We start from the raw sequence: 20,254 nt of genomic DNA, 5'->3' as shown, positions 1-20,254 counted from the left end.
TTAAAGCTATCCTACATGACTTGGTATCTGATTATTCACTGCTTATTGTTAATTTTATACAGAGTTACTACTGTAACGTTTACATATTTTTCTGTGGCTCCTGTGTTACATAGCCGAAACTGTAACACATACTTTTAAATATATATATATATATATATATATATATATATATATATATATATATATATATATATATATATATATACAGGGTGGTCGTGCATTAATGTCGGAAAATTCGTGGGATGAATCTACAGGTAAAAACAAGCAGAAAATGTCATATGAACATTGGGTGAATGCGGCTTCGTTTGGACGCTAGAGGCGTCTGAAATGTCACCTTCCGAGGCGGCAATTTGCAATATCTCAAGAACGGAGAGAAATACGAATGTCGGGTCAAAACATATCAAAGGAAACCCCATCCGAAGAATCCAATTATGCATAAATGGTGGCGAAACAGTGGCGGCGCTAGAGGGGGGCACAAAGAAAGTGAATGAAACATGGAGAAAAGTGAACAATTTACACTGAAAAATTGTAGGAGGGGATGTTACTTGGAATATGCAACAACAAATGTTAATGAACAAAGGCAACAACGGCTAGTCTGTAGGGACTTTATGGGAGGCGGATTGTAGGAATACACTACCTTTGTAATGGTGAGAAATAGGAATGTCGGGTCAAAAGATATCAAAGGAAATCCCATCCGAAGAATCCAATTATGTATAAGTGATGGCGAAACAGTGGCGGCGCCAGGGGAAGCATAAAAAAGTGAATGAAATGCGGAGAAAGGTGAACAATTTACACTGACAAACTGTAGGAGCGGATGTTATATGGAACATGCAGCAACAAATGTTAATGAACAAAGGCAACAATGGCTACGCTGTAGGGACACTATGAGAGGTGGAATGTTGAAATACAGTATCATTTTAACGGAGAGAAATAGAAATGTCGGGTGAAAAGATATCAAAGGAAATCCCATCCGAAAAATCCAATTATGCACACGTACTGCGGAACAGTGGCGGCGCATGGGAGCTGTAAAGAAACTGTTAAACACTCTTAGTGATGAAAAGTGCAGATCGTAAAAAACACGTATGGAAGATGAGACCCAGTGTACTGTAAAAACAAGAGGTATTGTACTTACCATGGTCAACATAATGCCATTCTATAGCAGCTGTTCAATATGTCCTCCTTGTTCTTCGAGACAGACAGTTACACGATGGCGTAAGGATTCTCTGACTGGTGCCAATATCGTTGGCGTTTGCCGTAATGTGGCAAATGCAGCACATACACGCTGGCGAAGATCTTCAACATCATGCAGGGGCCGTGTATACACGAGACTCTTCACGTAACCCCACAGGAAAAAAATCTAGGGGATTCAGGTCGGGTGAACGTGGGGGCCATGCTTGTCTTCCACCACGACCTATCCACCTGCGTGGAAATGTTTTGTTCAGATATGTACGAATGGTGTGACATGAGTGGGCAGGGGCGCCATCATGCATAAACCACATACACTGTCGTGTCCTCAGTGGCACATCTTCAAGCAGAATAGGTAGGTTCTGAGTCAGAAACTGGAGATACGATATTGCGTTCAATCGCTGTGGTAAGAAATGTGGTCCCACAACGTTGTCGCCAATAATACCAGTCCACACATGCAATTGGAAACGCTGTTGATGCTTCGTCTCTACAATTGCATGCGGGTTGTTGAGTGCCCATCGATGGTCATTGTGGAAATTTGTGATGCCATCCCGTGTGAATAATGCCTCATCCGAGAACAATACCTGTGTTAGAAAGGCTGGTGATACACGGCAGCGGCGGTATAACCAACGACAGAAACGTCGTCGGGTTTCATAGTCACCATCGTATAACGCATGCGTTCGTTGTACGTGGTATGGTCTGAGATTATTACTATGAAAGATGCTTAGCACGACTTGAGGCGAAACGTGTTCCTGCCTTGCTATTCGTCGGGTACTAATACTCGGGTTCCGGGTCACATGTCGGAGTACCCTCTCTTCAGGGGGGGTGTTCGAACGCGTCGTCGTCTCGGAATGTCTGTGTTGGGAAGGAATGACCCAGTGTCCCGCAATCGCTGATGAATACGAATAAACATCCCCGGTGCTGGAATTTGTCGATCTGGGTAGCGTTCCGCATATAACCTACGTGCTTCTTCTGCATTACCTTCCCCTAAGCCGTACATCAAATGCATATCTGCCATTTCGGCGTTAGTGTATACTACCCTATTCATTGTGGTGCATTACACATAGCACTTGTCAACATCAACACTGTTTCACACGACACAAAGTAAACCACATTCACATACACATGGATTACTGCCCTGCCTGTAGAGTGTACCACTAAAACGCTTGTGCTGTTACTGTCATTGCCCCATTCAGTACGAATGAACTGTGCGCTGTCCTCTCCACCTTCGATGCGAACGCTCTCGTTACCCACGCTTCCACTACTCCTATAACTAACTCTACTACGCGACGCTCTGCACGCCCCCTTGTTCCACCTACTGTAGCTATGCGCCCTCTGTCATCGGACATGTATCATACAGTACACCTAGAGTTGTATTCCTTGTTTCCTGATTGCTTTCAAATAGTTGTGTTTTCACCAATTTCAACTTTTCTCCATGTTTCATTCACTTTCTTTGTGCTTCCCCTGGCGCCGCCACTGTTTCACCATCACTTATACATAATTGGATTCTTCGGATGGGATTTCCTTTGATACCTTTTGACCCGACATTCCTATTTCTCACCATTACGAAGATAGTGTATTCCTACAATCCGCCTCCCATAAAGTCCCTACAGACTAGCCGTTGTTGCCTTTGTTCATTAACATTTGTTGTTGCATATTCCAAGTAACATCCCCTCCTACAATTTTTCAGTGTAAATTGTTCACTTTTCTCCATGTTTCATTCACTTTCTTTGTGCCCCCCTCTAGCGCCGCCACTGTTTCGCCACCATTTATGCATAATTGGATTCTTCGGATGGGGTTTCCTTTGATATGTTTTGACCCGACATTCGTATTTCTCTCCGTTCTTGAGATATTGCAAATTGCCGCCTCGGAAGGTGACATTTCAGACGCCTCTAGCGTCCAAACGAAGCCGCATTCACCCAATGTTCATATAACATTTTTTGCTTGTTTTTACCTGTAGATTCATCTCACGAATTTTCCGACATTCATGCACAACCACCCTGTATATATATATATATATATATATATATATATATATATATATATATATATATATATATATATATATAGGGTGTTTCAAATAACTCTGCGACGTGAAATATTTCCGAAATGACAAAAAAAATTGACAAATGTAGTTACGCAGATGTGTTCCCATGCCAGGGGGCTATAAAATTCTGTAAACATCAAGTGTCACCAGGGATCCCATCATAGTAACCCAGGGTCCGACTGGAAAATTTCAAATAGAAACCCCATATTTTTATTACAGATTCTGATTCTGCGATTAAAACTAAGTACCTTTTACTTGAAGCACTTTTTCGTTATTCTAATAGATGGTGCTGTAATCGCAAAAAAAAAATATATCGTACGTACGTCCCCTAACTTTGCGACCTCAAATATTTCCGAAATAACAAAAAAATGTGACAAATCTATTTACGTAAGAATGTACACATGTCAAGAGTCTATAAAATTCTGTAAACAGCAAGTTCCCCCAGGGGTCCTATCATAGGGCCCAAAGGCAACTTAAAAAATTCAAATGGAAACTCCTATTTTTATTGCAGATTCTGATTCTGTGATCAAACCTAAGTAACTTTTACTTGTAGCACTTTTCCGTTATTCTAATAGATAGCGCTGTAATCGCAAAATATGAATATCATTGTACGTACGTCCCCGAACTTTGCGACCTCAAATATTTCCTAAACAACGAAAAATGTGACAGATCTATTTACGTAAGAATGTACATATGTCAGGGGCCTATAAAATTCTGTAAACAACAAGTTCCCCCAGGGGTCTCTCCATAGGGTCCCACGGGCCAACTTGAAATTTTTAAATGGAAACTCCATTTTTTTTATTATTTTTTTGCAGATTTGAATTTTGCGATCGAAAATATGCAAATTTTACTTAAAGTACTTTTCGTTACCCGCCTAGATAGCGCTGTAATAAAAAAAATGAAATATCATCGTACACCTACCTGGGATTGATGATAAACTAAATATCATAAGAGATACACGTGCAATTAAAAAGTACGAAATGCGTGACCAATGCTTTAAAAATTCTTAGTATAAAACAAAATTGCATTCATTTACATTTCAATGCGACCATGGTATATCATTACGATATGGAAAGGATAGTTTTTGTGTTTTGCAACAAGAAATATCTTCCCTAGGTTTGTAAAGGTCAATTAGACCATAGGCGTGCCCATCAAAAATTTTCTGGGGGATAGTACCCTTCAGTCAATATTGTGGGCCAAATTTAAAGAAAGGCTGATGTCATTGCACACACCCCCCCTTAATTTTCAAAATGTCACAATTTAGGATAGATAAATCCTATCAATGGTGATAACAGGATCAATGGTGGAGCGACACAAAAAATCCTATTTATGGTACTGTTAACCAAGAACGTACGGAGGAATTTATTTCGGGAGGGGTCCAAAGCTTTTCGGGGGGTCCAAACACAATTTCAGGCTCAATTACATTTAAAATTGTAAAATTGCCCCTAAATTTAGACTACATTTACAAAAAAGTCTTGATTTCGGGGATCCGGCTTTCAGGACCCACCCCCTGCGTACGTCCCTGCTGTTAACAATATTTATTATAATTAATGGGATTTCCAGGGCGATGATATTAATTTGTAGGTTTCATGACAATGAACTTATGATCGATCAGTGACTAATAGTGCTCTCAAACGGGTCGGGTTACGGGTCGGGTCGGGTCAGGTCAACTCGGGTCGGGTTATCGGGTCGGGTTGTCGGGTCAGGCTAATCGGGTCGGGTTGTCGGTTTCGGGTCAGCTCGGGTCGGGTTATTCGGGTCGGGTTGTCGGGTCAACTAGGGTCGGGTCGGGTTATTCGGGTCGGGTCAATCGGGTCAACTCGGGTCGGGTTGTCGGGTCGGGTCAATCGGGTCAGCTCGGGTCGGGTCAGTCGGGTCAGTTCACTTTGGTCAACTGAGTAGGTTGAGTTTAAACTCGGCTGGAGTCGAAAGCTGCTGTTTTTCACTAGCTGCCTAATTAAAAATAGCAATTTTCAATTGATTTTATAGAAACCATAAATTATTTTGAACACTTGCAGCTAGTGTTTTTATGATAAATGCTTATTTTTCTACTTGTGTGTACTTTAATTTTTAAATATGGAAGATTGATTTTACCAATCGACTGTAATATTAATATCTACGCCAATATGGAGTCTGGATTTAGAACAAAACTAGAAGTTGTTTAAGCAACGCCAAAAGAGAGATTGGATATGGACGACCAAGCCCAAGCAGGGCCGCGGTGGCTCAGTGGTAGAGAATTCATCTCTGGTGCAGGGTGTCCAGTAGCGTAGCTAGAGTTTTTTCAGGGGGGGGCCAATGAAGGGCCCAAGAGGATTTTGAGGGGGACATCTCCAATATAGATATATATATATATATATATATATATATATATATGTGTGTGTGTGTGTGTGTGTGTGTGTGTGTGTGTTCAAGGTGAATGTTTCCATCTTTATTGTTCATGATTTTACTCTTTAGAAAACAGTGAAAATATAAGAATTTAGTACCTCAAACAACTAGGATTCATTAATGCAATTGATTTCTAATATAAGTAAATAGTTATTTAATCATGGCGTTTAAAATATGTGTAGCTGGTTGACTTAAGTGGAAGCATAGGCGCCGACTTGAAGAAAATATTGGGGGGGCCAAAACAATGAATAAATATATAATCATATTCAGCCGTTTTCTATCAATTGCTAGATAAAGGCCCCCTTCCCTCCAGATCTCGGTCTGCTGCATCCGCTCCGCTGCTAAATTCATGACCTAAGTAAAATTTGTGTAAACGCATTAAAACAAATTCAAGTTCAAATTCTGGGAACTTCACTGCACCACATTGATCTTCACTTCTCATATCAGTGTTACCACAGTGTTGATTGAAGCTTCAGTGCTCTATTAACCCTTTTAAGATTTTTGGTAACTTTTCTTACCATGCCGTACTATGGTCTTTGACCTCTTATTTAGGTTCTATAACAGGTACTTAAGTCACATTTTTTTTATTAGTCAAGTCAAGGATGGACCAAAGAACACCCCAGATGCATTTTGGAACCACATGGTCAACTTGGCTGCGCCAAGTGAGTGCGGAAGGGCGTGACTTTTTACTTTTTCTTAAGGCAAATTCCAAAAATTTTTCACGCCTGTAGTTTTCACGATATCAGATTGGAATTGTATGTACCTTTGGATATTTCTCAAATTTTTCTGAGATCTCTTCGTGAAGCCGAGTCCGGGCACGAGGCCCGCAAATGTTCCGAGGGGCTGATTTTTTCAGAAAAAAAATCAGTTTTCCCGATTTTTCCGGTTCAGGAATATGATACGTACATGTGTGTGGCACCGTTGGAAAGGGCTTGTTATACTAAAGAAAATAACGTTTAAGCCATGACTCTAGCCTAAATAGTAATGACGCAGTAATTTTTTTATAATAAGTATATACGTATGTGTGTGTATAAAGAGAGAGTCTAAATTCAGACTTTCAACAATTTTTCTGCCCTTGTATTTAAGATACAAGATTGGAATTTTGCACACGTATTATGTACATAACAATGTATTTTTAGAAAAAAATCAGATCCCTACGTTAACCCAGGCCTAGGCCAGAGGGGCAAACTGTTTTGGTTGGATTTGCAAAAATACTTCAGAGTTTTCCCCTAATTATCTGGTTTAGGTGTATGATACGGACATGTGAGTGATGCCGTTGGAAAGGGCTTATTATACTGAAGAAAATGGCCTTTGAACCATGACTCTAGGCTAAATAGGAATGACGGAGTACATCTTTTTAAAATATTTTATAAATAGGTATATATAGAGGAAGTTCGGGTATTATGGAATACCATTTTTGTTTCGCTTGTAACTCAGTTAATAATTGCACATTGAAACAAAAAGGAAAACAAGTATACGCCTTTATATACATCTTGATAAAGAAGTTTCGTTACAGGGGTGGGTAAAATTTATAATTTGTAAAGAAACCACTTTGGAGGGTAATATGAAATAGTCGGGTAATATGGAATACAAATGCTATATAGAAAAGAAAAAGTTATCTTCTGAATGCCAAGCCATAACTGATTGTGATTACTTGCAAAAGTCATAAATTTAATACTCTGCTTCAGGATCGGCACAGTCATTGTGTGCTCACATTAAACATGATGAACGCTGGACCCAAGCTCACTTCTTGTATCATCAGACAATTTGCTGTAATAAAAAATACACTTAGCATTGTTGTAATCATAAATGTAAGTTATGTTTAATTGCCCAATACCGATAGATATTTTTGTAATCGGAATACCATACCATGCTTTTCTTGCGGGTATTCCATATTGCCCTCCACACCAGCTTGGAAACGAAAGAGCTGTTAAACGCATTCGAAGGCGTATAGGATAATGGCGCTTATCAAACTACCACTCTGTATATCCAACGTCATACTAAATAAAGAATTGTTGTTCTAATACATTTCAATAGGAAAATACAGGTTGTAAACCACTTACATGTAAAAGTATTCCTGAATAAGAAATCAGATTTTCACGTCTACCAACACAACGAATGTCACAATCAGATGGAGACTGACTGTAGAGCATCATGGAGACGTGAGGTAGTAGTTTCTTTCATCTCCGCTTGGAAGCAACACATCACAGGCGAGCTAATGAGGTATTCCATATTACCCGACTATTCCATAATACCCGAACTTCCTCTATTTATATACATATATGAGAAGATGGGTCACCTTCAGACTTTCAAAAAATTTCTCCCAACCTCAGTTTTCAAGATACAAGAACGAAATTTTGCGCACGTATTATGTATATAACAAGATTGTTTTTAAAGATTCAGATCCCTACGTGAACGCAGGCCCGGGCCAGAGGGGCAAAATATTTCGAATTTTTTTTCGAAAAATCTCTTTTTTTTTCAATTTTCTTATTTCTGGTGTATAATACAGACTAGAGAGTGGTACCATTGGAAAGTATGATCTATCCTGAGAAAAACGAGGTATGAATCACGATCCTACGATAAATAGTAAGGAATTAGTAGTTGTTTGAGTGAAAGTCTAAAATGCACCTCAAAAAGTGGAAATCCTAAAAATGTTAAACGCCGATTTGAAAACGATGCTTTTTATCGAATAAGAAGGCTGTTCCTAATATTGAATTAAAGGCACGACGTAATTTACGACAGGAATTCTTGCTCCTCTTTGGTAATTCTTCCTCAACTGGATTATATTGGGGGGGCGAGGACCCCACCTTTATATATTGGGGGGCCAAAAGTGCCCTGCCCCCCCAAAGTCGGCGCCTATGAGTGGAAGCAAATACACTTTTACAGGTAAAGAAAATAACTTATAGGTTCATGCCTCTACTTGAAGAGGATCTTTCTATTCGTGTGGGCAGGAGCAAACATATCCACAACTTGTTAAAATTCTAACGATTTAGCAATTTTCTTCTCAATATAAAGTAACACTAAGTTTTTCAACCTATCATGAGTCATTGACTTGCGTATACAAGTCTTTAATCTTTTCAAAGAAGAGAATGACCTTTTACATGTAGCACTAGAAACTGATATAATCACAGAGATGATACCTAGCTTGTAGGTTTCTAGGAATGCGTTTTTGTAGACACAAAGAAGATCAACGAAATTCGTTAAGGAATCAGCTTTCGTTTTCTCCTCATCTTCACACAACTTAATTGTTAGAGCAACCCACATTATGCTTTATTTCTTGTATAATTATGCTTTTTTTAAATTATGCTTTATTGTTAATTTCAATGATTATTTTACATTAATCGTGTATAATGTATATTTATTATACATTAAATATTCTAAATATCTTGATCTATTTATTGATATTTTTTTGCAACTAGTTTCTCTCATATTTAATGAACTTTCTACTTAATTCATTTTTGTGCTTTGCTCGAATAAATTTTTTCTATAATTTGTGTGCGCCTTACAGGTACATACAGAAAGGGAAAGTAAAAGATGCCACCAAAAAGTACAGAAAGTGCTTAAGTTCAAAAAGTAAACATAACAATACAGTGATGACGCCAGAGGGGGGCAAGGGGGCGAGCGCCCCCCTAGTAGCTACTTCTGCCACCTAGACTTCCCCCCCCCAGACTCGTACAATCTTTAAACATTCTTCATGTAGTATTATATATCAGTATCATAACCAATCTCATTGACAAATTGTAGTCTACTTTCCATGAATTTACTGTGGCAGATTAATCCTCAAGCTTTCTTCTTTGAGAGTCTGGGTATGCACGCATATTTCTGTTTTCTAATTTAGCCCCTTTTGAGGTAAATTTTAGTTATACTTCTTTCTTATGATCTTTAATAATTGTGCCTAGCGAACAATAGTAGATTTGGTCGACTTGTTTTCTTCTCATTGGATCAACTTCGATTGGAAACAAAAGAAAGGTAAAACCAGTTACGTAACTTGTTTGTATTTGTCCAGGTTTGAAGTTTTCAGTTTCATATTTTGTTTTATTTAAAACTTCTTTTTTTCTGAAACATTATTCTCGGCTTCCAATATTCAGAGGATGTGCTTATAACAGCTTAGTTTGCAACTACCAGGGCTTAATTTTTTGAAGGAGATAAAAAGAGTTGTGTTTTCCCTTCCTGCAAATGATAATAATAAAATTATGGAATGAAATTGATTCCCAATAAAATGTATTGTCAGAGGGCTGATCTTTAGTTAGTAATTGGTTTACACTAGTGCTCCTTTACTTATTGTGTTTCAAAGTACTGACGTGACGTCTACCATATTGACTAGGAACTGCTGAAAAATTCGTAGCCCAACCCAGAAGGAGTGCACGTGGATTGGTGAAGTTTTACTTCTTCTTCCCTTCCCCCGAGAGTCAATATACTACCTTGTACAGTGCTCCAGCTTTTGCAGAAAAGTTAAAAACAATCTAGATTTCCTCGCACCACTGTTCGTAGCACTACCCCTATCAGATCTAAAATGGCGTCTTTCAAGTGTTATTTAAGTTTGGGAAATAAGTACACGTAATAGTTAGACGGAGCTAAATCAGCGGAATAAGAATGATGATCTAGACATTGAAATCCTAGATTATGCAATGTCAGTTATGTTCGCAGGAGCTAGATGGACAGGTGTATTCTCCTGAAGGAACAGAATTCCTTTCTTTTCATTTTCTGCAGCGTTGAACTTTGAATTTTTCTTTCAGATTTGTAAGTAATGTAGAGATTCTGGATTAAATATCTGACCATTGAGGAGGTAGTCTACCACTCCATACTTATACCAGAAGAATGTTCCAAACAGTTTCTCAACCTACTTCTGTGTCTTGAACTTCTTGGGGCGATGGAGAAATGAGTGCTACTACTCCATTGACTGTTGTTCCGATTCAGGATCATAGTGGTACAACCATATTTCATCTATGGTTACTATTCGTCAGCGAAATTGATCAGCATTACGGTCAAATTGGAAGAATACTTCTCTTAATGCCGTTACCCTTTTATTCTCCTGACATATATTTTGGGAACCCATTATGCCGAGAACTTGCGCATACCCAAGCCATTCTGAATTATGCTACCGACGAGTTCCAAAGAAATGCCCAGAATCTCTGACACAAGTTTTGCTGAAAAGGTAAAAACTGAGAAAGCGGGGTGCAGACCTCAGACTATAATAAATATAAATAGCTTAAATTATTTTTGTCACACAAAAACTGGGGTGGCCTAGGCCCTCCGGCCCCGGGCTATATCCACCACTGGCTGAAATGCTGCAATTTTCAAGAATAATGTCACAAATTGCATCCATGATTCCAGGAAGAGTCATTGCTTTTAATCATCCTGGATGTAAAGCATAAGTTGTTGAGAAATTGCTACGTTTATACTAAGCCACTTACTTCTTCACCACTGTATATAACGGAGGAGAGTCCCGTGGTGTTTCACTGATTTCCTAATTAATTTACTTCGGTGACTTTCCTTGGTGGAACAAAAATGTTATAACAGTAAGGATCTGGATGTTCGTGAAATTATCTGTTTGGGCACACATAATCACTTCAGAGGCCTGAGAAACAATAATAATATCATTATTAATATGAAAATTTATACATACAGAGATACATACATTTTGTACATACAGAGATATGTTTTCCTAAACTACGGTTTCATTTTTCTACCTAGTACCTACACTCCTTCTGGATTGGACTACGACATTTTCAGCAGCTCCTCGTAAATTCTCTCTCTGGAGAGAGAGAGATACGTAGCATATAGACGAATGTGTTACTTCTAGCATTCGCGAAAGTAATTCAATTTATGTTTAGGCTTCAAAAGTTTCATTGAAAAATATTTCATGTGCAGACGTTACTTATTTGTTAGTTACAAATTTTATTTGAAATAAGTTTAATTTATAATCATATAGATCTAACGTAAAAACAGCAACGAAATACACAATGTAATGTAAAATAAGTCAAACGTAATAAATATGTCATTTTCGGTATGGCAAATAGCCGCCTCCCGAAAATGTATCTGCCCCTCCTTTGCCCCCCTAAGAACTTATAGCTGGCGTGGTCACTGTAACAATATAGTATGAAGTTCTTGCAAACTATTCATTGTTGGCGGAAAAATTTCTTCTTCTACTTTTTTCTTTTCTCCACATGAAAGGATTACACCGAAAAGTTTACAGAAATGAAAATAAGCTTTTCATTGTTGCATTGTTATGTTCTCAATGATTTTGCATTGTAAATATTGGCTTTAAAAAATAATTACACAGTGTGTTAAACTTTCAGTTAAAGAGAATTTTCCAAGAATTGTGCTATATATTTTAAATTATGCTTTATGCTTTATTTTCTAAAATGATGCTTTTAAAACTAGTTTCCCAATGTGAGTGCATTTTGGCGTTCACCCAGTGTCGTGACCATAGTGATCTCAAACGGGTCGGGTTGACCCAACCCGACCCGTGACCCGACCCGACTCGGATCGGATGAGTTCCGGTCGGGTCAACTCGGGTCGGGTTGTCGGGTCGGGTCAGTCGGGTCAGCTCGGGTCGGGTTGTCGGGTCAGGCTACTCGGGTCGGGTTGTCGGGTCGGGTCAGCTCGGGTCGGGTTGTCGGGTCGGGTCAATCGGGTCAGCTCGGGTCAGGTCAATCGGGTCAGCTCGGGTCGGGTTGTCGGGTCGGGTCAACCGGGTCAGCTCGGGTCGGGTTATCGGGTCAGGTCAATCAGATCGGATCACGGTTCGGGTCAGTCGGGTCGGGTCAGTCCATTCGGGTCACGGGTCGGGTCGGGTCGGTCTTCAACCCGACCCGACCCGACCCGTTGAGAGCACTAGTGACTAAGCATATTATTCAAGTTCACGTTTTCATTTATGATTTGTATTGTTTCCCATTTTCACACTGAAATTGGGTCTTTAAGTATCCTGTTAAAAAGCTCCAACCTCTGATAATATCTCTAGTCATATGAGCCCAAGAAACGTAGATCCTTCTTCAAAAAGCCGCAAAAGCCCGGCTGCTGATCCTGAAGATGTGTTGACAATTCCGTCAGTCTTCATCTTTTCCAATGTAGAGAGAATTTCTTCATAATCCACTCCCTTTATTAGACTAAGTCTACAAATTCACCTAGTGGGACACAAGGATTTAATGTTTACAATGTTTAAGACGAGACCAAAAGCATTAGGCTCGATTAAAGCAGAAAAGTGTGACCTCACTGAAAGTGACTGCGAAAACAGTAGGCCTACTCATAGTTCGTGCACCCACTGCAAAGAGTTTCTCACTATTTCTGACGCACTAGGCACCCTTAATCAGGAGATTAGTACTGTGAGTTACACAATGTATATACAAGGCAAGAAGTTGCTGTTTACATATAATAGATGGAACACTAATTCCAGAGCCATCACTCTTATTTCCAGAGGCATCTTAAACTTGTCCACTGAGTTGAGCAATGGAAAGCTTGAGTCTCACCATCTCATCCAGAATAACTGAAGCTATAAACTCACCACTAGTTTTTTGATATACTGTAGAACACAAGAAAACTTTCATAAATACAGAGATCTGCATCAACTCACCTGGCACAAATACTTAATTGTTCGCCATTCACATCACGAGAACCGTCAGACACGATAGAGAACAGAAGATGGTTTTGAGATTTGATTATGTTACATATATGAAAAGCAATTTCTTGGCCCATGGTTTCGAGATTTCATTCTGGATTTTAACATCCATGAAATTACATCTCTTCATGTTTCCCTTTATTCGGTTCTTCAATTGTGGAAAATCTTCAAAGCAAAGGCTCATTAACTGAAATGAATTCCTGAACCGGGAGTCATGTCCTCTAAATGCGAGTCCTTGTCTTGTAACATAACGTATACTTGAGGTCACATTTTTCCCAGGAATTTCCTAGCTTTCAGTTGTTCATCTAAAAACTTGTCTGTTAGTTGGTTTTCTATTGGATATTTTCTCTGCGTGTAGCGCAGTACATCCAGTTTATGGCATTCTGAAGTTTCGTATATACTTAATTTCTCTTTAGCCTTCTTCCAGTTGCAAAATCCTACAGTAGAGAAAGTTTTAGTAAATTCATGGTTTTAGTAAGAACTTTTTTTTAAAACAAAAAATGTTTTTCAAGATGTCAATACAGTAAAAACAGAAAATGACGTTAATTTTGTTTGGATCGACGTGCAGCCACTGAAGGAACGAAGTTGGCATAAATTTCAATGTTCGACCTTTCAGACTTTTGTGGAAAATTTGTAGGTAACACTAAAGTCTAATTGGGCTTTGAAAGGTTCGAAGATTGTGCAAAATCTGAACCACTTGCTAGACGTGGAGATTGAGAGGTTTCCTTTATAGACACTGATGGTGATGGTGACCGATACAAGATTTGCATTTCCATTGACAGTTTCAGGTTGTAATCCATCAGGTGAACTATGATTTAAATTCATTTTTCTCTTATTTTCTTCAACAATGGCACTGCTTTGGCCCACGTGTTGTCTCCTGTTCTTTTTCTTATGACAAATTGATCCATTTCAAACAACAAAACAACACTAAACAGAAACAATTCATATCAACGTTACATTCACACTAACACACATAAACACAACTGTCTAAATAACGTTACTGTTGGAGAAAACACGCTGCAAAACATGTCTTTTCAAAAACAGTGGCGCATTTGCGCACAGCCCAGTTGACGAATTTCAACAATACATAAGAAAAAACACGCATACCCGCACACGAAGAAAATGGTCTTTTTAGACAGGTTTTGAGTTACATTTCCAAATGCTAAACAGTGTTGTAAGTCTTCCATCGATTGTCCAGGTTGGCATAATAATGGTGGTATTTTTACACGAAGCCGATACAGCAAGAATCGGTATATTAAATTTAAAAAAAAAAAAAATATTCCACGTTTTCTCTTTTCTCTTTGTAATGCTATAAGTGCAGAGGGAAAGAACATTTTTTTCTTGCAGCTATCGCTTTCTTGGAAGACTAAAGATAAAATCTGCAGAAATATTTGAAACTAAGCATGAAACTTTTGATAAGTACTAAGTCAAATTCGAAATATTTTTGCTTTGGAACCAAGTTGTAAATCTTTCACAAAGCGAAGGGAGCGCGGTAGCTCAGCAGTAGAACGTTCACCTCTGGTGTTTTGGGCCCCTGGTTCGATCCCAGTCCGCGCTGTGTGAACTTTGTGGTGGACAAACACCGTGCTCGTGGGTTTTCTCGGAGTTCTCCCGTTTCCTCCCACTTTCATCTTTCCACCATTTCACTCATCTCTCATCATCGCCGTCTCCTTTAGCCCAACCGGCATAAACGTGGGACGTAAAACTTAGAGATTTCATTTTTTTCTTTCACAAAGCGGTAGCTGTTCAAAATCAAAAGACACATTAAGAATTGCGTACTTTCAATTAAAATCTACTATTTTTATAAAGATACTAGCTCACACACACAATTAACTATAATGTCAGTGGTAGGCTATATGGTGTTCATTGGGCCAAACACCCCAAACAATAAAGATTCATCTTACACTGGAGAAATAGTTATGCTTCGTTTTTCATTATCATTTGACCATGAAACAAATGCCGGAGAAATACTTTATACTAACCTCGTATACAAATGTGCGGTTTTAGAATGTATACCTCGTTGAGATATGATGCTTTACTCTTTAAATTTTCAATACTTCCGCGTACTCCTAAAAAATGTAATAAAGAAATAACATCCGTTTAAAAAATATTCAATTATATCTCAACAATCTTAACAAAATTTGCAATCGATCAGTGAAAACAGGATCTTTCCAAAGATTGTAGTTTCCAAGATATCATTGTTAAAAGAATTTGCCACAAACATATAAACTTTTCTTTACCACAAAGATATAAACGTAGCATTTTAATATATAGACATTTCAAAATTTTCTTTTTCTGCAAATGAATATCTGCACGCTTTATGGTAGTTTTCGACGTAGCTAATACAGTGTCGCTTCTTTGTTTCCTTTATTTATATACCCTGGTAATTGTTACAGAATTTTCTTCAAACAAACTGTAATTCCTTTCAATTTCAGGAATTATTAATTGACAATCGACGTTCCCATTCCAGTATTTCATCATTTTTGCCGAGATATTTTGGGAAGAATTCCTGCTATACAATTTTCTGGGGGGACAGTCACCTCCTAGAACATTTCTGGGAGGACGCGTTCCCCTCATCCCTCCGGCTGGCACGCCCATGACTAGACCAATATGTGTATTAAATATCACGTGACATGAACAAATTAAGTAAAATCATTATTTCACACTAGTACGCAAAAGCACAAATAACAAAGGAGATCTCACAGAAGAAATTTACAAGACCTGGATAGAGCTCAAAGAAATTTAATTAATATACAGGGTAAATTTAATTGATATACGAAATGAAACATACATTAGAAATTTGCGCCCTGAAATAAGAGCAGAGTCCTAGAAAAGTCTTCAAGGCCTTCTAGAGGTTGGTTTCTTAAAATTTCGTATTTTATTCGCAATTTTGGGTGAAATTTTGATATCATTGCCCAACTGTAAATCCCAAAACATCCAATTCCGAATATAATAGATGGGTCTTATGACCTGGCGGGTCTGGTAACCTTTCGAGTAGTAAATACGTCAGCTGATTTATGCTGCTTTATTGTATGCATAGCGCTAGCAGATAATTTTTCTTGAGTGTCTACTTCAATTGGATACGGCGGAGGCCGTGGTTTCTTATATACCAATAACATATTATTTTGTAAATCAATTCTGGCCTGTAAACGATTTTGAATATCTTCACCAAATAACGGCAAAAAATCTCCATGCTCTAAAGTTCGAAAATAATGAGAAAACCTTGTTGAGCCAATCCTGAACTTAATCAAAGCTATATAACGTAAGTTTACATCAGAATTCTCAATTCCTAGTAGATTAGTGCTAAAAGGAATCAATTTTGTGTTTGGAGGAAGCCAATTTTTGGGCTATAAACTCAATGAGCTGCCTCTATCAATGATAACAGGATACTTTTCCATGTTAATTGTTACATTAATTAATAATTTATGTTCCTGGTTTAGCATTTTAATGTTCTCCCTTCTATCTGATAACGGAGCCACCGTATAAAGTGAGGTACTTGCAAGTTTCGTTTTTGTTGTTCATTAAGTTCCTGACTTTCGGCCCTCAGAATATGTTGTTGAGAGTGTTTGTCCTGGGGCCCCTCTAGGTGTTCCCTGTTGGTTGTTCTTATATACTGGAAGAATTACCTTTTTTATAGCATGTGCCGCATACTGTAATTGTTTCCGGGCTAGGATTACTATTATTATTTTTATTATTATGTTTAGAATTGTTTTTCTTTCCGTTTTTCTGCTGTTTTTGATTACCATTATTTGTATTTTTCGATCTGTAATTGTTACGGCCACCTCTCCTAAATTGCGAGTTCTTTATAGCATTTTGGGCTACTAGAAGAGATAGTTCAGCCATTTGATTTGCTAATTTATTGAAGTCTAATGAATTGTTTGCACTAGAAGTACTAGATGTGCTAGGCACGGGAGGATCGGAAGGGGGATTTGGATTAGTAGCTTCGGAGGGGGATTAGGAGGTAACTGATTTTGTGATGCACCCTGTAGCTGTGGTGCTAAAGGTGTAGGAAAGACTGGGGCAGGTTGTTGGTAGTGATTCCAATTAGGTGTTGGATTACATAATGGATAAGTCAGCTGTTGATGATGTGTAGGGAAGGAGGCCCCGCTACAGCCGATGAGTTCAAATTGCTGACTGGTGAATTCTGATCGCAGAGCGAATAAATTACCTGTTGTAACTATACGTAATTACGCTTCTTCATTAGGTAATTTGTTTTCTCCAGATTTTGTAAATGTGTTTGCAAGGCCTGAACAGTTGTAAATGTTTCTAACGCAATCTTTTGTAAAACGTTTTTATTTAGCCCTAGTGATAAATAATTTATTTTCTATTCTTCAAAACTTGCCGAATAACTCTCAGTTTCCTAAGAAAATACGCATGTATTGGCTCATTTTCGCCCTGTTGGACCGGAAAAAAATCAAGTTCCGCCTGGTATGCTGGTAATTTTGGTCTACTCAAGTCAACTAATTTATCCTTTAACTGTTCGTAATTAAGTGCATCGAATTGGTTCTGGGTCTTTAATTGTAGCACTAAATCGAGTGCCATGTCTTGTAAATACATTGGTAACAGTTCTTTCTTTTTTCTCAGCATTCCAAGAATGCAATAACGCAAGATGATCGAAAAGCTTAAAAAATTTATCGGGGTCCTCCGTAACATGCCCCGAATATTTAGTGAGGTATGGTATATTGAAAGAAGGGCGCGAACTCTCATCCATATTTGCACCGTCCTTCGGAAAAGTGTTATTTTCTGATCTAGTATGAGGCATGCACTAAGTAAAGTCAAGTACGAGCTACTAATTTCACTAATTCTACACTGAAGAAAATCACATACCTTAAAAAAGAATTCACTTTCAAGTTAATAAAAATGCTGTCCTGTAGGGGAGTATTCAGATCAATGCTTCGCCGGTCAAAGCCTCTACTACGTAAAGTTTTTGTTCCATATAGATATAAGCAGAAGGTTAATAAAAGAGTGTCCGAAATCGATCTCCCACTACCAATTTTATTATAAAACTTCTCCAGTATAAAAGTATTTTTACAAAATACTACACTAATAATTTCACTAATATACAGGGCTAGTTATAGGTTGTCTTTGACCTAAGGTCGCAGACAGGATCTCTACAGAGCCCCGTAGCAGGCTAAGCCAGGAGATAGGATAGGCGTAGTCCCGTAGCAGACTAGAGGCCTGAGGTTAGGATACTCCAAAAGTCCCGTAGCAGACTAAAGCAGGGTCACCAGAAAACTGATACTGAATTGCCTTTGTCAATCCAATTTATAGGGTTCCTTGGGTGGCAGTGGCGCTGCTGCTCCGATGTTGTCCTCTGCTCCGTAGGAGGGGCTAAAACCCGTCGTCTGCAAGTGATTGTAGATCCATCTGGTATGAAGTCTTCTTGCCGAACCACGTGGTGGTGTTTGTAAACACTGACATGTGGAATTGTTTGTTTACAACATCACATGGGATATAACAATATGCTCCAACTGCACACCTTTCTTGGTCTGGCAGTGAGCAATTCCATGACAAAACACAATACTGCATTTCTGATGACTTCCAGTTCTATAAGTGCAACTTCATCGGTAATCCTTTGACGAAGATTATCCAAAGTGATTGGCAATGTTTGATATACTCGGAAGTTTAGATGAACCTAAAAAAGTAGTCTAGTGGCGATAAATCAGGGGAACAGAGAACGAGCGGACCACCCAATCTCACCTCTTCTGCCAATCAGTTATTTAGGAAATTTCGTGTTAAGAAATTGTCGCATATTTGCACGGTTGATCGCTCCTGTACATCATGTTGAAACCATCTGTGGGCACAATTGTGTTCTGCAGTGTCTCTCATAGCTGGGACTACTGATTTCGAAGCATCTCCTCTCATAGTTCAGAAGTCAAAATGTTAATAATAAAAAAGGACCCAATTATTATATATTTAACTTTTGCCGCCCAGTTATTCAATTTTTCAGGATGTGTAAGTAGCTTGTTAAATAAAAGTAAAGCAAGGTCATAATTATGTATTCATAACACGTAGCAAGCTGCTTTACTTTTCTGCATGTTAAAATCAAACTTGACATTGATGAATAGCTTTGAATTACATATTCCGTGGAGATGTTGTACATAATAATTGTTTTTACGGGCGGTCTTTTTTATAGTATGACAGTTTGAAGAATGGATACACCTTTTTTCCGGCGAAAAGAAATGTTAATTGGACAAGCAGAATACAGAAAAAACCTTTCGGAAATAAAATATGCAGATCACACACGTAGAACAAGGTAATTCATTAATATGCAGCACATGTAACGCGACAGCTGCTGGAGAATATTCTAGAAATTTGGATCGTTGAAATGAGTGAAAGAAAGTACTAGAAACTTCCAGATCTTTTTTTAAGCTTATTATTGTTGGAATAGGGGAAAGAACACACTCGAAACTTCTGGAAAGATTGAAGGGTATAAAAAATACTGATGCATTTGCATGATGTGTATATTTAGAAAGAATACAGCAGGAACATCAAGTGTTAACTTTGCGAAGAAGATATTTTACTACTAGGAGAGATTGGAAGATTGGTAAGTAATAACGTTGTAGTTTTTTTTGTATTATACTTGTTTACTTTTATATGGGAAAGAGACATATTGTAATTGTTTGGAGTATAAGGGGGACGGAACTGTTTGGTTTTATCGGGAATTGATTGCGGATTTTCCGGCATTGAAAATGATATGACTCGGTGTACTTTTATGGAATTATAACGTGACTAAGATATAGTATAATGTAATATGGAGGGTAGAGGGAATCATCATTAATGATTGCACCGGGAATCGAACCAGGACTCTTCCACGTGAAAAGCCGTACGACAAAACATTATGCTTAGCAGATGTTGTTACTTATATGTAGCTATGAATTGTGTAATACATAACAGGTATATATAAATTATATTGTACAGAAAGTCAACAGAAAGCGCCCCGGGAATCGAGCCAGGACTCTTCCACGTGAAAAGCCGTACGACAAACATTATGCTTAGCAGACGTTGTTACTTATATG

The sequence above is a fragment of the Thermobia domestica genome, chromosome 7 (assembly GCF_964235325.1).
Source record: "Thermobia domestica chromosome 7, izTheDome1.hap1.1, whole genome shotgun sequence".
Taxonomy (NCBI): Eukaryota; Metazoa; Arthropoda; class Insecta; order Zygentoma; family Lepismatidae; genus Thermobia; species Thermobia domestica.
This window is presented reverse-complemented; position numbering follows the sequence as displayed.